We start from the raw sequence: 18,519 nt of genomic DNA on the forward strand, positions 1-18,519 counted from the left end.
CTTTTTAGATTTTTGTGGGTTTTGGTTTTAATGTCAGTTCCATTTTTCAAAGAGTTTGCAGTGCTATTCTGACCTGCTTCGTATGTCCACCAACCAGTAGCCACTTTTAAGAATTGAGCAGTAATTTAACTCTTTGTTTAGTATTTAAAATATTTTCTTGCAATTTTAGGATAAGATTCATATGTGCTTCCTTAGGGATGAACCACGAGTTTGATTTCCCTGGGTCCTCCCTCTCTGTCATCTTCCTGTCATCTAGCTAGATCCCCTTTTAGCTCCATTGGCTAGAAAACTGAGACTCTGTTTATCTCCTCTCCCAACCAGTGTGCAATTTCTTGACTGCACCTCCATTCGGATACACGTGCAGAAAGGCAAAGGTAGAGAAACATCAGTAGGGCTTATCCAAATATCTGGTAATACAGTTTTTTGAATTAAAGAATATTTCCCCCTTGTATAGAGTTGTAGGCCTTATGAGCCCTGGCTATCACTACTGTCCTTGCAGGAAGAATCCTTTCTTGCACATTAAGCCTGAACCAGACGTTTTTCTGGCATTCTCTGTGACTGTGTTGATGTCTAAGTTTTGTGTTTGTATTAGTTGAGACCAGATTGAGAAAAAAAAAAAAAAAAAGAGGAAATAGTAATTCTGTGACATTTGAAATTCTGATCTTCTGAGCATGTCTGCTACTGCTTACTTTTTGGAGCCCTCACCTAGTTCCCCCTATGTGCTCTGTTTAGGTTTTATAGCTGAATTCACTGGGAGAGAAAGAGCCTACTGCACCTGCTTGACATTCAAGTTCTGGAACTAGGAACCCACCTAATTATTTTAGTTTTACAACATCACTAAGCGTACTCATCTGATACGGGACTTTCTGTGGCAGGGATTAAAACAAACCAGCCTTAATTATAAATATGCAAACCCATAGATTTATCCTACCTAATACAAAGCCCTGAAGACAATTGAGTACTTGCTTGGAGAAAATATGGACTTAATGGAGGTCTGAACAATGCAGCATCTTTATTCACTCAGGTATGTCCTAGCATCATCAATTTGGAATTATTTGGAAAATGAGTTTTTAATAGCAGCTATTTCTAATCCTGAATACATGTACCATTTAGGGATTCCACTTGAACAGAACTCCCTAAACAAATTTGAACCTTATCGGCATGCAGTTCATGGAAAACATAGCAGCCAGGACTGAGAATGTAGGCTAACAGAATGTCCCTATACTGCTCAGTCTAGGAAATGCATAGCAGTTATAGCAAAGACTGAAAGGTTTAGGAACCATTCTAAATTGCTTTAACAGCTATAGTTCTTCAATGTGGGAATTTAAAACTTAAAATTTAATAGTATTAAAATGTATACTAATGATATATTTTAAAAAGAAATGATGAGGGCTGTTTGTCATAATATAACCACATCCTTAAGGCAGTAAAAGATACTAAACTTAACCAAGTTTCTGTAATTCCCAAGAGTAGTTATTATCTTATGACAACTATGCACTAGACTCACTTTGCTTCTATAATAAATGTCTGTATTGTGATAGAAAATGTAGCATAATTTTCTAGAAGATAAAATCAGTTTGATAGCAGTCTCAGTTTGTTTCACATGAAATAATCTAACACGTAAAATATTTTCTAACCAACTAAGGTACCTCTTTTAACTTTTCTCATTTATAAGTCAGCATCACTTTGAAGACATAGAGACCTGTCAATATACTTAATCCAGGGGGTTCTCTGAACTATCAAGTCATAGTTGACAAGACAGTAACATTAATGCTTTATGATATATATCATTTCACAAAATATTATAATACAATGTGAAGCTAGAATAAACAGAACATCAATTAGCATTTGTCTTTGGAAAATAAAATAGGTCTTTCATTCTAAAGGTCATACAATTTTGCTTTTAAAGTCATATTCTATAAAGTTTTTCATTATTTTTGGATTATATGAGGATTTCTATTTCTAATTTTTTTTATTAAGTTTGAGGAATGTGCATTTGGTTTAGGAAAACAGACTGCTTCAGGTATTTCAGACTGCCAGGGATATAATATAGGGAATTAGAGTCTTAAAATAATATCGGAAATGTTGAGGTGAGAAGGTCAAAGAATCCATAAATCCTGTGTAAGAAATCAGGAAATGCAGATATCACTAGGAGTCTCTGCGGATAAGAAGAGCTGCCTGCAGCAGCCAGCTGGGGGATTTGAAGGGGATGCCCACAGCCTACCAGCCAAACCTTACTTCTATCATCTGCCAAAGCCAATGGACTTAGTTACCATTGCTGCAGGGGCAAACCTGGCTTCTTTCAATTTCTAAATCTTTGCACATGTCTTTTAACGACAAAATTTAAAGTGGAGATTTTCAAGCTAGAGAGCTTTCCATCAACTATAGTACGGACAAAAGCTTGTGATTACCATCAACAGGCAACAACCCCCTACTCAGTACTCCTAAATACCTTCCTACTCATAATTAAACTTAAAAGAAAAAAGATACAGCATCACACTTTTGTTTCTTATACCAGTTTCCTAGGATTCCCTTGACAAAGCACCACAAACTGTGTGGCTTACACAACAGACATCTATTATCTCCCTGTTCTGGAGGCCAGAAGTCCAAGATCAAGGTTCACCAGGGTTGGTTCATTCCTTCTGAGAGGAGTGAGGGAAAATCTGTTCCATTCCTCCCTCCTATGGTCAGTGCATAAACAAAGCTTTCACTAAATCAACAGATGGCATAGCTATCGGAGCAGTTTGGCAAAGAATATACATTTAGGTCCAACTGAAGTACCTTTTCAGGGGGAATGAAAGCAATCTACTGCTCCTCTGAGAAATGGTATCATTTTGGACTCTCAGCTGATCTCTGCTTTTGGATATTGGCATCACTTCAGCCTTGGAGAGAAAAAATTCATCTAGTTGAACCTAAGCAAATACCTCCAAATATTTACCACCCTACTTCGTTCATGAGCTTATTGAGCATAAACTAGGATAGCTAAGACAGAGCCAGGTGACTTTCATAAAATAAGTCATCTTGCCTACCTGAGTATTAAGGACCTCATCAGTATTGAGTGAACATTCAATGGAACACAAATCTCTTTTATATCCTGTGTCATTTCTGACAGACCCAGTGACATGTATTTTCTAAGTCCAATACTTATACAATGTTCTGATCTTATTCCCCTATCATTTAACCAAATTATTAGCCACTTCCTATCAAACAGCATAGATCCACATATTGGACCATTGCTTCTATAGGCAAAATGCTTATCGGATATACATCCCAGGAATTATATTTTGGGAGGACTTTCTTCTTCACTGTCTTTTACATACACTCTGCATTGAGGGCATTCTAAACTAGTGTAGCAGTTCACTTGTAGATGATGCTAACATTTCAACTTGATTCCAGATATTATCCTTTTTTTTTTTTTTAAAGATTTTATTTATTTATTTGACAGAGAGAAATCACAAGTAGGCAGAGAGGCAGGCAGAGAGAGAAAGAGGAGGAAGCAGGCTCCCTGCTGAGCAGAGAGCCCAATGCGGGACTCGATCCCAGGACCCTGAGATCATGACCTGAGCCGAAGGCAGCGGCTTAACCCACTGAGCCACCCAGGCGCCCCAGATATTATCCTTAACACCTGAAAATAGACATGTTTCTCTGGATTTCAGATAGATGTGTGAATGTCTTCTATTAAAGGTGTATGCTTATATATTTCTCCTTTCTTTTCCCGATTTAGCTGATTTATAGAAATTGCTGTTATGTTACAGATACAGAGATACATTAACAATTGTTGCAACTTCAGTAATCAGTCTTTTGCATCATGAAGTATTCTTTTTGTCTCCTGTAATGATTTTTAGTCCAAAATCTACCTTATGTGATGTTAAAACCATGATCCAAACTTCTAATTTCTACTTGTCTTTATTTTATCCTATGTATAATTTAATCTTTATGAATAACTCCATTTTATGTGGTTCTCTTCTAGAAACCATTAAAATACATTTTTGCTTTATTATTTATATATTTCTCAAATAGGAATATTTATTTTCATTTATTTTTATCTCTATGCTTGAGCTTAGTTGTAAATATTTTTGTTATGTTTTGCTTTCAGATTTATAGTTTTATTCTGTTGACATTTTATTCTTTCTGTTTTAACAATATAACATGTTCTATAGGGGTTTATCATGGGGCTTTAAAGTTTATTTAACATTTGAAAATAAGTAAATGTAATTTTCCATGTTATCAGACTAAAAAAGAGACACAAAATAAAGAAAAACATATGATATTTTAAAATATATGCCATAATGGTTTATGATACAATTTAACACCCATTCATGAAAATAATTGTTATCAAACCTGGCACATGAAGAGCATCATTGAAAAAAAAATCACTGAAAAAAAATCACTGAAAAAAAAATCATATGTAATGGTGAAGATTAAATGCTTTTAACCTAAACTGGGAACTAGTCTAAGTTGTCCACACTAATCATTTCAATATTGTAGTAAAGAGTCTAAAAAGAATAGAGCAAAATTCAAGGATAAATTCTGGTTTCCCATTAGCAAATAAAGAGCATGGATATTGCCAGTTTATCCTATCAAGTAAAAACAAGCGGGACGCCTGGCTGGCTCAGTGGGTTAAAACCTCTGCCTTCGACTCGGGTCATAGTTTCGGGGTCCTGGGATCTAGCCCTGCATTGGGCTTCCTGCTCGGTGGGGAGCCTGCTTCCCCTCTCTGCCTGCCTCCCTGCCTACTTTTGGATATACTTGTGATCTCTCTCTCTCTGTGTCAAATAAATAAATAAATACTTGTGATCTCTCTCTCTCTCTGTCAAATAAATAAATAAATCCTTAAAAAAAAAAAAAGCTGAACAAGCTAAAAAGCAACTTTTCTAAGATCTGTAAGAAAGGTGAGGTCACAGGGTCAACCAAAGAGTGGAGTCATGGATTAGTTAAGCAAAGACTCATGAGTGATCCATCCTAGAATGACCTGCAAAGGAAGGAAAACCTGAGTTGTAACTGAGGAATTGTTGGAAGCTCAGTGTGGACAGCTCTGAGAGTTAAATATTGAGAGGACCCAATTATAGCAATTCTTCAATAATTTTGTGAAATTTACCTCAAGGAGCTCCAATAGATTCTCACAGTAAATACCAGAGAAAAACTTCCTCTTGCTTTCAACATGGAGAGGGTTAAAAAAACCTTTTTTAAATATTCTGGGGTACTCAATTCTTAACAAGGCTTGTGCTTGGGAGAAACTAGGTAACTAGATCCTAATCTGCTACTTTATTACTAGAGGAAGGGAAACACCTAACTCTGACTTCTAGCCATTCTCTCCCATCTGAAGAGGGAGAAAAAAAAAATCCCGAGAAAAACTTGTGAAGTTAATAGTCCAGAAGCATAGGCTTATCTAAAGACTTAGAGCTAATTACAGGACTACAGATGGCTTCCCTTCCCCCCATACTTTAGCACCACATTACTGAAAGTCTGTTTACAGAAATTCCTTTTACCCAGCACATGATATCTGGCAGTTAAGATATAAAGCATGCATGCAAAAAGCAATAAATAAATAAATTAGAAGAGACAGAGCATGCATCAGAACAGACATGTCAGGGATGTTGGAAATATCAGGAATTTAAAACAACTATAATTCATTAGATCTCATGGGTAAAATACACAACATGCAAGAACAGATCAGCAATGTAAACAGAAAGATGTAATTCTTATGGAAGAACCAAAAAAGAAGATATTAAAAATCAAAAACACAGAAATTGATATGGAGAATGCCTTTGGTAAGAATTATTAGTAGACTGAATGGTTGAGGAGAGTCTCTGAACTAGAGAATATCTGAATAGAATTTTCTAAAACTGAAGAACAAAGAGAACAAAGAAGGGAAAACAAACACACAGACTAGAATATCCACAAATAGTGGGACAATTACAGAAGGTGTAGCATTTGTGTAATGGGAATATCAGAAGGAGAAGAAGAGAGAAATAGAAGAAATATTTGGAATAATGACAGAATTTCCCCAAATTAATGTCCAATACCAAACTACAGATCCAGGAAGCTCAGAGAACACCAAGAAGGATAACTGCAAAAAACTACAGAGACTCATTACTTTCAAACTACAGACAACCAAAGATAAAAAGATCCTGAAGTTTAGAAGAAACAAAAACCAAACCAAAATACTTCACCTATAATGGAACAAAGACAAGAACTACCTCTGACTTAGAAAACATGCAAACAAGAAGAGAATGAAATAAAATATTTAAAGTATTGAGACAAAACAATACAAGAAAAGCAAAAAAATACCAACCTAGAATTCTGTATCCTGTGAAATCATGTTGGGGTACCAGGTGGTGGGTATTATAGAGGGCTCGGATTGCATGGAGCACTGGGTGTGGTGAAAAAATAATAAATATTGTTATGCTGAATATAAATAAATAAATAAATTTTAAAAAATGAAGGGAAAATGAAGACTTTCTCAGACAAATCAAAATTGAAGAAATTTGTTTCCAATAAGCCTGCCTTACTAAATTGTTAAAAGATCTTTAGAGAGAAGAAAAGCAATATAGGTCAGAAAAACCTACACAAAATAAAGAGAATAGAAGAAAGAATAAATTAAGGTAAAATAAAAACTTTAATTTTTCTTATTCTTATTTGATCTACAAATAACAATGTAAAATAATAATAATAGCAACAATATGTTTAATTATGCATGCTTAAGGATTATATTCATTTATGCATGTATATATTATGTATGGCATATGTATAAATAATAATTACATATTATTCATACATAAGCAAATATACAATGGACATCAGTGATAGAAGCAACAAGAGGAAGGAATTAAGATTATTTTGTTATTATAATGTACTCATACTACCCATAAAGTGGTAGAATGTAATTTGAAAGTGAGTTTGAGGGACATATGGGTGTCTCAGTTGGATAGGTGTCTGCCTTTAGCTCAGGTTATGATCCTAGGGTCTTGGGATCAAGTTCTACATCAGACTCCTGGCTCAGCAGGGAGCCTGCATCTCCTTCTGCCTCTAGCTCCCTCTGCTTGTCCTCACTCTCTCTTTTTCTCTCTCCCTCTCAAATAAATAAATAAATGAATATTTTTAAAAAAAATGAAATTGGGTTTGAATGACCTATAAAGCTGTAGTTGGAAACTCGGGCAACCACAAAAGAAGTTTTTGGGGAAAAAGGTATAACTAATATGCTAAAAAGAGAAAAGGGAGTCATATAGAATGCTTGATTCAATCACAAAAAGCATAATAAGAGTAGAAGACAGAGTATGAACAAAAAAAGGGCAACAGAAAAGAGTAACAAATATGGTAGACACAATCTAACTATATCTGAAAACCACTTTGAACATCAATGGTCTAAGTGCACCAATTGAAAGAGATTGTCAGAATGGATCAAAAAACAAGACCCAAATATATTTTGTCTACAAAAAAGCTACTTTAGATATGAGGACATATTTAAATTTAAAGTTAAAGGATGAAGAAAAATATACTAGGCTAACACTAATCAAAGAAAAGAAGAGTAGCTGTATTATTTTCAGACAGAACAAACTTCTAAGCTAGGAACATTACCAGGGATAAAGATATAATGTATATATATTATACAATGATATAGGAGAAAATTCTCCAAGAAAGTATAACAATTCTTAAGGTGCATGCTCCTAACAGCACAGTGTCACACTATGTGAGACAAAAACCAATAAAACTATGAAGAGGAATAGATGGATATATCATCATATATGGAGACTTCAACTCAGAAATGGACAGATCCAACAATCAGAAAATCAGTAAGAATATAGTTAAAGCACTCAACATCAGCAATCAAGTATATATAAAAGACAACTTTAGATTACTGCATTCACCAACATTAGAATACTCTTACTTCTCACATTCAGCAAGAAAGACCATATTTTGGGCCAAAAAATCACACCTTAAAAAATTAAAATAATCAAAATCATAGAATCTCTGTCCTCAGACAAAAAATGGAATCAAACTAGTAATCAAAAACAGAAAGATAGGGGCGCCTGTGTGGCTCAGTGGGTTAAGCCTCTGCCTTCAGCTCAGGTCATGATCTCAGGATCCTGGGATCGAGCCCCACATCGGGCTCTGCTCACAAGAAGCCTGCTTCCTCGTTCTCTCTCTGCCTGCCTCTCTGCCTGCTTGTGGTCTCTGTCTGTCAAATAAATTAATAAAATCTTAAAAAAAAAAAAAAAACAGAAAGATAGCTAGCAAAAGACCTGAAATAGCCAACATGATATTGATGGAAAAGAACAAAGTTGGAGAATTGAAAACCTGACTGACTTCAAGACTTACTATATAGCAAAAATAATCAAGACAGGGTAATATTGATGAAAGAATAGACAAATATGATCAATGAAATAGAATAGAGATACTAGAAATAGCCCAAAATAACTATAATTAACTAACCTTTGGCAAGGGAGCAAAGCCAGTGTAATAGAACAAAGATTGTCTTTTCAACAGTGTTGGAACAATTGTACACCCAGATGCAAAAAAGAAAAATAATCTAGACACAAATCTTACACCTTTACAAAAGTTAACCCCAAGTAGATCACAGACCTAAATGTAAAAAGTGAAATTATAAAATCCTAAAAGATTATACAGGAGAAATCCTAGATGGCCTTAAGCTTGGCAATGACATTTTGGATACAACACCAAAGGCATGATACGTGAAAGAAATAATTTATTAGCTGTTTGTTTTTTATTTTGCTGATTTTTCCTTTGCTGTGCAAAAGTTTTTTAACTTGATGTAGTGTATGTAGTGGTACACACACACACACACACACACACGTACAGTGTAATCTTGCACTTAAACAAGAAAGGAATCCCTGGATGGGTCATCCATGGTCATCCATGGGTCATCCCATGGATGACCTTAAAGGATAATGTGCTAAGTGGAATAAGCCAGACGCAGAAGAACAAACATTACATGATACCAGTTACATGAGAAATCAGAGATAGTCAAACTCATAGCAACAGAGAGTAGATTAATGGTTGTAAGGGATTCAGGGGACTGGAGAATAACAAGGTATCAATCAAAGTTGTAAGTTTCACCTTTGCAAGTTGAGTAACTCCTAGAGATCTACTCTACAACATGGGGCCTATAGTTAACAATATTATACTGCATACTTTAAAAGGTCCTAGGAGGGCATATCTTATGTTAAGTGCTCCAATCACAAAATTATAATAATGACAGTGATAAAGAGAACAGAAGGATTGTATGGATGTGATGGCTACGTTTAAGGCCTAGATTGTAGCAATGATTTCATAGATGTATACTTATTTTCCAACTCTTTAAGTATTCCAACTCAGCTTATTATATGTCAGTCTCAATAAGGGGGTTTAAAAGAAGGAAATACATATATAAGCATGTACATATGCTTTTACAAATATAAACTAAAATATATATAAATAAAAATGAACTCATGGATAAAAATATTTTAGATCATTAGTGAATTATTACAAAATGATAAAAGGAATATTTTATCAAAAGATACAAATATCCACAGCCTAAAAAATTCAGAATTTTAACAATAATTTGACAAATATAAGTTATGTCCATAATAAGAAAATGAATGCACAATTTTAGAAATCCAGGTATCAAGCAGATATAAAGAATAGCTCTTAAATGGTTTGGATAATATAATTAAAAAGTTCATTCTGATTAATTTTGAGACCACTCCTACTGGGTAATAAAAATCAAGATAAATTTCTTTTGTAATTTCTCTTGAATTGTACACGGTATTTGGAAAATAATAATATTAAATGTTTTATTACATACAGAAATAAAATTTATTAAGGCATAAATTAAGTAATTGTTCATGACAGGCTGTAAGCAATTTGTTTGCTGTTGTTCTTGAACCCAGGTGGTAAACCTACAGTGAAAGAAACTTCACAAAGGAAGGATTATTATTTTGTTGTTATTTTTTTGTCTCATGTACATTATATACAAAAATTTTATGACTTTTAGAACTAAGATGGTTATGTTATTAAGCCTTTCTGCTTCACCTGTGTGCATCATTCCAATCTTAAACTGAAGCCAGAATTGATCAATTACATGAAATAAGACACAAAATAAAATTTGTTAAAATATATCCCATTTATTAGAATATAATTCTTTAATTTATTTGCTGAGATGTATAAAGAAATATAAATATAATTAAGTTTATCCAACCAGGCTAGCTTGCCATTGACAGACTCATCCCGTTCTGTTTGCTCTTCCATTTCTTACTAAAAAATCTTAGGAAAATGTAGATTAATGATTTATATTACATATCATATCTTAATTTCATTTTTTTTGGCTACAGTTTTATCTTAAGTTGGTTGACATATTTTTCTTAGAAGACAAAAGGGTTTGCTAAAATCAAATATATTATGAAAGTGAGTTTTAAAAAATCTTAAAGTCAAAAAAAATCTCAGTCAGCTACTACATAAAGTATTAATTAATTCTTGGCTTTCTAAAGTCATGAAAGAGTTGATTTGGTTTGTCCAAGTGCTTGATATATTTAGGGGGTATTTTATTGACTGAAAAGACTTTCCTAAATCTTTCACAACTGTTTTATTTGGACATTTTCTCTAAAATTCAATTCTAAATCAATTTCCTTTCTTTCAGCAGCTTTAAAAAAGGTGATCTCAAGTGAATGCCAGCAGATGTTCCCATTTAAAAAACAACTGTCAAAAATTTGACATCTATTTAATTCTAAAACTTATTTGTTCTACTTATAAAACATATTTTAAGTAACATTAAGTAAAAATGTAAAGCCACATAAGTTCTATCAATTCCTACTGATGATGGGCTGTTGTGTATAAATAAATACATGGCTTAACTCAGACACTTATATTTAATTATTCATTTATTAATAGTTACTCACTCCTTTATATTTTGGTGCTGTGTCTGTATCATGGATAAATTTTTCCTTATGACTACTTGGTCTAGAATCGAACATTCTCCTTGTAAAATTATTTTCCTTTTGTTGGACTGCAGTTTAAAGTGTGCACTTAGCTGTGAGCTTAGTTCCAATTTGTCTATCTATAATTTAATACTGCCAGAAAAAGTTATTGGGAAACATTGTTTATTTTAATGTAAAACAAAACAGAAAAAATGTCCTAATATTAAAAGTCAAACATTTGAAGCATTACTCAGAGCACCAGCAATTATCTGTTATTAGTTAGGTATTTGAACCTAGATAAATAATTTAAAACATTGGGACCGGGGGCACCTGGGTGGCTCAGTGGGTTAAGCCTCTGCCTTCGGCTCAGGTCATGATCTCAGGGTTCTGGGATCGAGTCCCACATTGGGCTCTCTGCTCAGTGGAGAGCCTGCTTCCTCCTCTCTCTTTCTCTCTCTCTCTGCCTGCCTCTCTGCCTACTTGTGATCTCTCTCTGTCGAATGAATAAATAAAATCTTTAAAAAAAATAAAAAAAAAACATTGGGACCAAATTACATCATCTTCAGAATAAGGGGGTTGAACCTTATTTTCCACACAACAGCAAATTAATATGATTCTATGACAAATGTGAAGTTATGAAAATTTCTTTTCAATGTACTCCTTTCTTTTTAAAAATAAACATTAAAATTTTATTGATTTCAATAATGTCTTCCTTTGTACCAATATGCAAGTTGATGATCTTGTGAGTTAAGTAGAGCTGTCTCTTTCAAATATTGCTATTGATCTCTTAAAATAAAAACAACTTAATTCAGTCATTTTCTACTATAAAATACTGTTATGAGACTTCTGAAAGATTTCTCATTTATATTCTTTACTTATCTTTATTCTTCAGTTTCCAAATTATGAAGACTGAATAATCATACAACATACATCATAGTTTAGTCTTACTCTTCTTTCAAATACACTGGCTCATTAAAAAGTAATATGAAGGAAAATTTTCTTGGATAAAAGCAAATTATTTATCATAATATGTACATACTTTTCAGTCCCTTTTGTGATTTTTCTCCTTTCTTTTATATATATATATGAAAAATTAAATATTCTAGATGATTAAAGATATATGATTCTTCATCACAAGTCTCTTAAAATAAATGATTGAAAATGAGTCTAGCGACAAGTTGGATTGTATTATATATTTATTTATTTAGATAATGATATTGATTGATTAAGTACACATTCACATATACGTTGTAGATACAGGCATATACAGTGTGTACTTGTAGGGAGAAGTTATGAAATAATGGAGAATTCCCTTGGTAGGGAAAAAGGCACTTCCTTTTTCTTATTACCATAGAACAATTTAAATTAAGAAAAAAGAGCAATGGGAAGTTCACCTTACTAGGGAGAAAACATCTCATCTTGAGGGAAGTCTTTGTCTCAATGGTCCAGGCAGACACCTTGAAACTAAATCATCACCCACATACCTGGTTGTTTGTTGTTGTTATTGTCACCCTAGTATGCCAGATGAGGAAATTGACATTTACCGGTGAACATCAAGATGGAATACTATTTGAATCCATGAATAATAACTCCCTAGGGGTTCTCAAACATTATCCTGAAGTAATTTGAAGAGGCTGAAGTGCAAGCATTGCCCCTAGAGGTGAATTTAATAAATATTTTAGTGCTATTTTGACATCATTATTACATAAAGATGGGTAAGGTCTAGGGAAACAATGTAACATAATACGAGTTAATGGAGTTTTTCAAATGGCTAATAGCTGCATAATAATGTGATTTTAAATTATGCTTCTAATTATGATCTAACTAATTTCACTAGTAAATTATGGTGATTTGTAAATATTTGTATTTTCATAAGTATTAATTATGAATAATAGATTAAGGTGGCAGAAACAGATTTTATTTTACACCAGCTGCTGAGAATACCAAGGGAAGAGAACTATGGGAACAAATCAGATTTCCCAAAAGTATACAAATAATGAATCTTTTGGTTAAGAATGTCAAGTTTAATTTAACATTGCTGTTTCAGTGTACTACTCTTCAATGTGTATTTATTCACGGCCTTGTGCCAGCTACCTGGATCAACTCCAGTTGCCTACTGAGTTAAAATCTGGCTTGCCTAAGGAATGATTCCAATGTATTCAAATCTGACACACAATATAAACATCCTTCTGAATAGTTAAACTGTTGAGATCTATTTGAATGATGAACTTTGGTTCAATTTCGAAGTAATCATCTGCTTTATTTGGGGCCTATTACACTATTTCAAGTTCTCCTTCCTCTACATTGAAACTCCTTCTTCTTTATTAAATACATTTTCATTCACTCCATAGAAATGACAAACAATGTTTGAAACATCTGGAGCTGTCCTACCTGATAAAGTGCCTAGAACTGTCACAAATTGATTTATCTCTTTGTATATATTTGGTACTGCTTTTTCCCATATAATTAAAAAGGAGATTTTTTTTTGCATTTAATAGACAAAAATATCACAAACATTAGCCAATTAATAAACTGAAGGAACTCCTCAGGATATAGATCTTACATGCTATCACAATGTAAATACAAAAAAAATAATAAGTGATCAATAATACGGAAATTCTTTCAACATTAAAATATTCAAAACATTCAGCACATGTTAAAACTTTTCTATCTTAAATTTCCTAGAGACTGTTTTAGAAAAAGGAAATGGTGCTTGCTACAGGTTACAGTATTTAAAATTATGCATTCATCTATAGATGATGTGATAATAATCCTCACAAAACAAACCTTCTCTCACACCCTGAAATCTAGATTTATTCTACCCCAGTCCAACTAGAGAATATGAAATAAGGAAATATTTCGCATTTTTAAAATGTATTTTCCCCTCCTGTTTTGACTGTGTCTCATTTTAATGGCTCTCAATTATGGCTCAATGTGGTCCTAGAGATCTTGAGATTCACAAACATAGTTGATTTCAGGTTACCCCAAAGCCTTGACACGGTATGAGAAATGTCAGTACGTTGTTTCTGGGAAAGATATTGAAATCCAGTGTAATATTTGAGCAGTAAGATGCTATTCACCCTGCTTCCTTTCAGAATGTCAAAGATGCAGAGATTTAGAGAGATGATTCTTTGGCTTGAAATATTGCCATAACCATTATACCTACCACTCAAAATACAAGAGTTCTTAAACTTTAACAATCATACATTGAGCTGTACAAATTAGGGTATACATTATAAATAATGATCTCTGTAGTGCGATGTTAGGGATAAAGGAAAACCACTCAATGTCAAATATCTCCTTGATTTAATGAAATTGTACCAAAAGTGAGGTTGTTTTATTAAAAATTCTTACAAATGATTACTAAGTTCCGTCTTAATAATGCCAAACAGGCTAGAGACTACAGTAACACTGGATGCTAAGGGTCAGAAAAGATATGAATAAAACAGAATAAACAATAATAGCATTAAAGGTAAACTATTGAAAACACATTTTTATTCTTTTACAGTTTGCACTAGACTGACCTACATTCAAATAATAGATATTGTCGACAGGTATGTATATAAAAAGTATATATTCATACTGATATATACTTTACAGCATATTCTTACAAAAATATTGAATCAACTATTTTAAGCCACAGTATTATGAGAAAATAATAGTTCAGTATTTTGCCTGGCAAAATTATGTTACGATAAACACTTATGCATTTGATGTCCTGGATTCTGAAATAACTTTATTTCCTGCTGTGAAACTGAGAAAATGCAGTTGATAATATCAGGTTTAAGGCTCACATTTTATATTGATTTGTCAGAATGAGAAGCAGTAACTACAGGCCTGGGAAACCATGCTGCTCTGCCCTTCTGGCTTCAAATAAGCCCCAAGATGAGGAGTAAATAGTAATATGAAAAAGCAAAAGACTCAAGGATTATTATATGGGACATTTACTAGTTCTTCTTTAGTCTAGACACATGACTATCTTTGGAATATTTAAGAATAAAGAGTATGTAAATGAATTTGAATTTACTGAATATATTTTTCAGCATTAGATATTCTGATACTAGTAATGAAAGTCTACAACAAATAAAACCTTTTTCCCTGCTATGCTTCATGCCTTGAGAAATGTAATTTCCTGAATAAGTAATCTTAATCCAATGAAGATTTAATTTGGTCTTTTTACTTTACAAATGTAATTCAATTACTCAGTAAAATTTTGGTTGGTTTAAACAGCAAGGGATATATCAAAGACATATTAAAATGTCTTAAGTCTATTTTCTTGATGTTGCATTATGAAACATTTTCCAAGTCATAAAGCTAATCTGCGTACCCCCATAACTGCATAAAATATAAAGATAATGGATTCTTCGATGGTTATTTCATTTCTCTAATGATCTCAATAAATCAATAGCATGCCTCCAAATATTCCACTCCCTCCCAGAAATACTACACTTTACATCATAAAAATCATTTCTCTTAATTTGTATAAAACTATTATGTTACACATATTCTTACAAATAAAGTTTATTTGTAGAGTCTAAAACCACGATTATCAGGGAAAATATTTAAATGACATTATCAAATCATGGATGGGAAAAGCAAAATTATGGAATAAAGGTGTCTAATGTAATTGATTGGTACTTCCAAACCAATGTTGCCTGATCTTTAGTGAAAGAACAGGAAAAGGGAACTAAAAAATGGAAATTTCCTAATTCACTACACTTTGACAGAACTGGCTACTGAGTATAACATGGTCAGGCCAAGAGACTGTACCTGATATATCTTTGAAGTGAAACATTTTCAGCGGTTAAGACAGAATCATACCCTTTGTTGAAAATCTGTTTTGAAAACAATATATGTAAAAGGTTTTCTTAACTGAATATGGAGAATGTTGTAAATTGTTACCATTTTCACAATATCTTTCAACAGATAATAAATCTTTCAATTTGAACTTTTTGAAGAATTTTCTATTTTTAAAACAAAACAGTACTAATTATTTTTTTCTTATATATGGGCAATAAGCTGTTCATCTTTAGCCTTAGTTAATGAACATGTTACCACAAGTAAAAAATGAAAGCAGTTAGCCAAACTTGCTCTAAATGGTTTCAATAGCACTGTACAGAAGTTGCTATAAATTTGCTTTTGAACCAGTAAGGTACTTGAACATCTGCATTTAATCCTGTTCTACTTCAGGCTGTTGAGTACTGCTTACATGAGGGGGGAAAACAAAACAAAACATAGCAAAACAAAATAACAAAAACAAAACTCTTCTCCCTAGTGATGAGGGTATTTGTTAGAGAAGTAGATTAGAAAAAAAGAACAGTAAATCTTAGCTAAATCTCCAGACCAAAGTTAATATGGTAAAGAGTTCTTATTCTGAGTAAAAGATATACATACCCCATTCTCAAATTATTCATTCAAACACAAAGGCCAAATCATGGTTCAAAATGTAGGTATCATCTCCTTAATAAGTCTATTATTAATCAGAGTCACTTAGCCAGTCTATATTGGTGCCTGCCTCTGTGAGCTCAGAAAACTGTGTGTGCCACAAATACCATGTATAAACTAGGATGGCCACTGGGGATTTGCCTGATAGCAAACTATGAATTCCTTCAGCTGGTGGACTATGTTTCCTCTCTAAACTCTGATAACTTATCCCACTAGTTTTTCACTGAATATTTACTAACAAATGAGTTGTTAGTCTCTCCATGTGTTTTTTCAGCCAAGTTTGTTGTTTTCCTTCTCTTTTTTTTCCAAAGCAGAATATATTATTTCTTTGAGTTGAATAAGTAAGTTGTTGATTCGTATTTTAAAAGATACCCTTTTTGTATATCTAAAGCTAATTTTAAATTGATCACGTTTTATGTTGAAGGCTTTCTGAAGGCATATAAAAAAGTAAAGGTGATCTCATTAGATCCATGTTTTACTATTAAGAACTAGTTTTGTGAGATATCTTCTCAAGGAACCATTTTTCATAGGTATAGGTTTTATAGCATACAAAAACAAAAACAAAAACAAACTACATGGTATCCTAAATGGTCTGTTAATATCTCCAGTTAAGAGATGTGATTACTTCATTCAGCCATGCATTTCTTAAGCTAATATGGACTAGGAATCTTCTGTTTTGTGTAATTCTCATTAAAAACCTCGAGTCCTCACATTTTGTAGAACACACTCTGAAAAATGCTATATTACTTTATTATGATCAAATCAAAATTTTGTTAATACCTGTTAAGATTAGCTATAAAGTTATAGAAACAGTTACAGGAGTAACAATATCATAAAAAGAGTTATCCCATGGTGAGAGAATAGAGCAAACTGAAGGAAAATAAGTCATCCAATAGACAAGTTAAGTTCAACTGAATATGTACAACATTTTCCAAATTCAAAGAAATCATCACTGAGTAATAGCACAATTTAAAAAATAGATTTACAAGAAGGAACATCCACTGGTCATAGAAGAATGAAATAAAAGAAATTTCTGCAAGCTTCTGTTAAAAAATATATAATCATAAGAAATATTTTCACACAAAGAACAAAAAATCAGAAAATCTTGGATCTTTGTGCCAGTGACAATGGAAGCTATGAGAAATTGGAACATTCTCCACAAGGAAATGCTTTTCCCACATTAATTTTTACACCTAGCCTCACTATCAGTTGAACATGAGAGTCAAATAAACGCATTTTTATTAAGTCTTGAACATACCACCCTGTCTTAGTTTGGTCAATTTGTCATAACAAAATACTATAAGACTGGTTGGATTAAGCAATGGAAATGTATTTCTTACAGTTATGGAAGATCTCACAGGTCTTAGAAGTTCAAGATCAATGTGTGAGCAGGGTCAGTGTCTAGCGAGAGCTCTCTAGATTGTAGGTGGCCACTTCATTGCTGCATTCTCACATGGCCTTTCATCTGGTCTCTTTTTATAAGGCCACTAATTCCATCATGAAGGCCTCACCTTCATGACCCAACCCAACCTGAATTATCTCCTAAAGGTCCCATCTCTGAATATCTTCATATTGGACGTTTGGGCATGAGCATATGAATTAGAAGGGAACACAAACATTGATCCATAACACACCCCTCCTTTATTTTTATTGGGTTATTAGAAAATGCCCTGAAACAAAATGAGGACCATCAAGCATGAATCTTATCTGTTCCACACATCTGTTAACTTCAAATTCCATCAGATTATTGATTCTGTTTGGTATCCTACTGTGATCTAGAGTTAATCTGATAATTAATAATTTATTCCTGAAAGTCACTTCAAAATGCCTGCTATTGCAGAATAATTGGCTTTATGTTGTTTAGGAGGTGTCATTTTCTATGTCATAACATTTGTTCATTAATTAATTTTTTACTATGTAAACACTCAGTTTTCTTGGCTGCTATATGTTGGGAGTAGCATATACATATGTGTCTTCACAGTTTAAAAACTCACCAGAAAAAATATAGGAGACATGATTTTTATTTCCTTTGCTATTTTCCAATATGCTCCCATTAAGGAGAAAGCATAGTTTTAATAAATGGAACAATATACCTTACTTTTTTAGTTAAATGAATGTCAGACTATGAAAGAAGATACTTGTCTTAATGTGAGTATATGAA

The sequence above is a fragment of the Neovison vison genome, chromosome 5 (genome assembly GCF_020171115.1).
Source record: "Neovison vison isolate M4711 chromosome 5, ASM_NN_V1, whole genome shotgun sequence".
In the NCBI taxonomy this organism is placed as follows: domain Eukaryota; kingdom Metazoa; phylum Chordata; class Mammalia; order Carnivora; family Mustelidae; genus Neogale; species Neogale vison.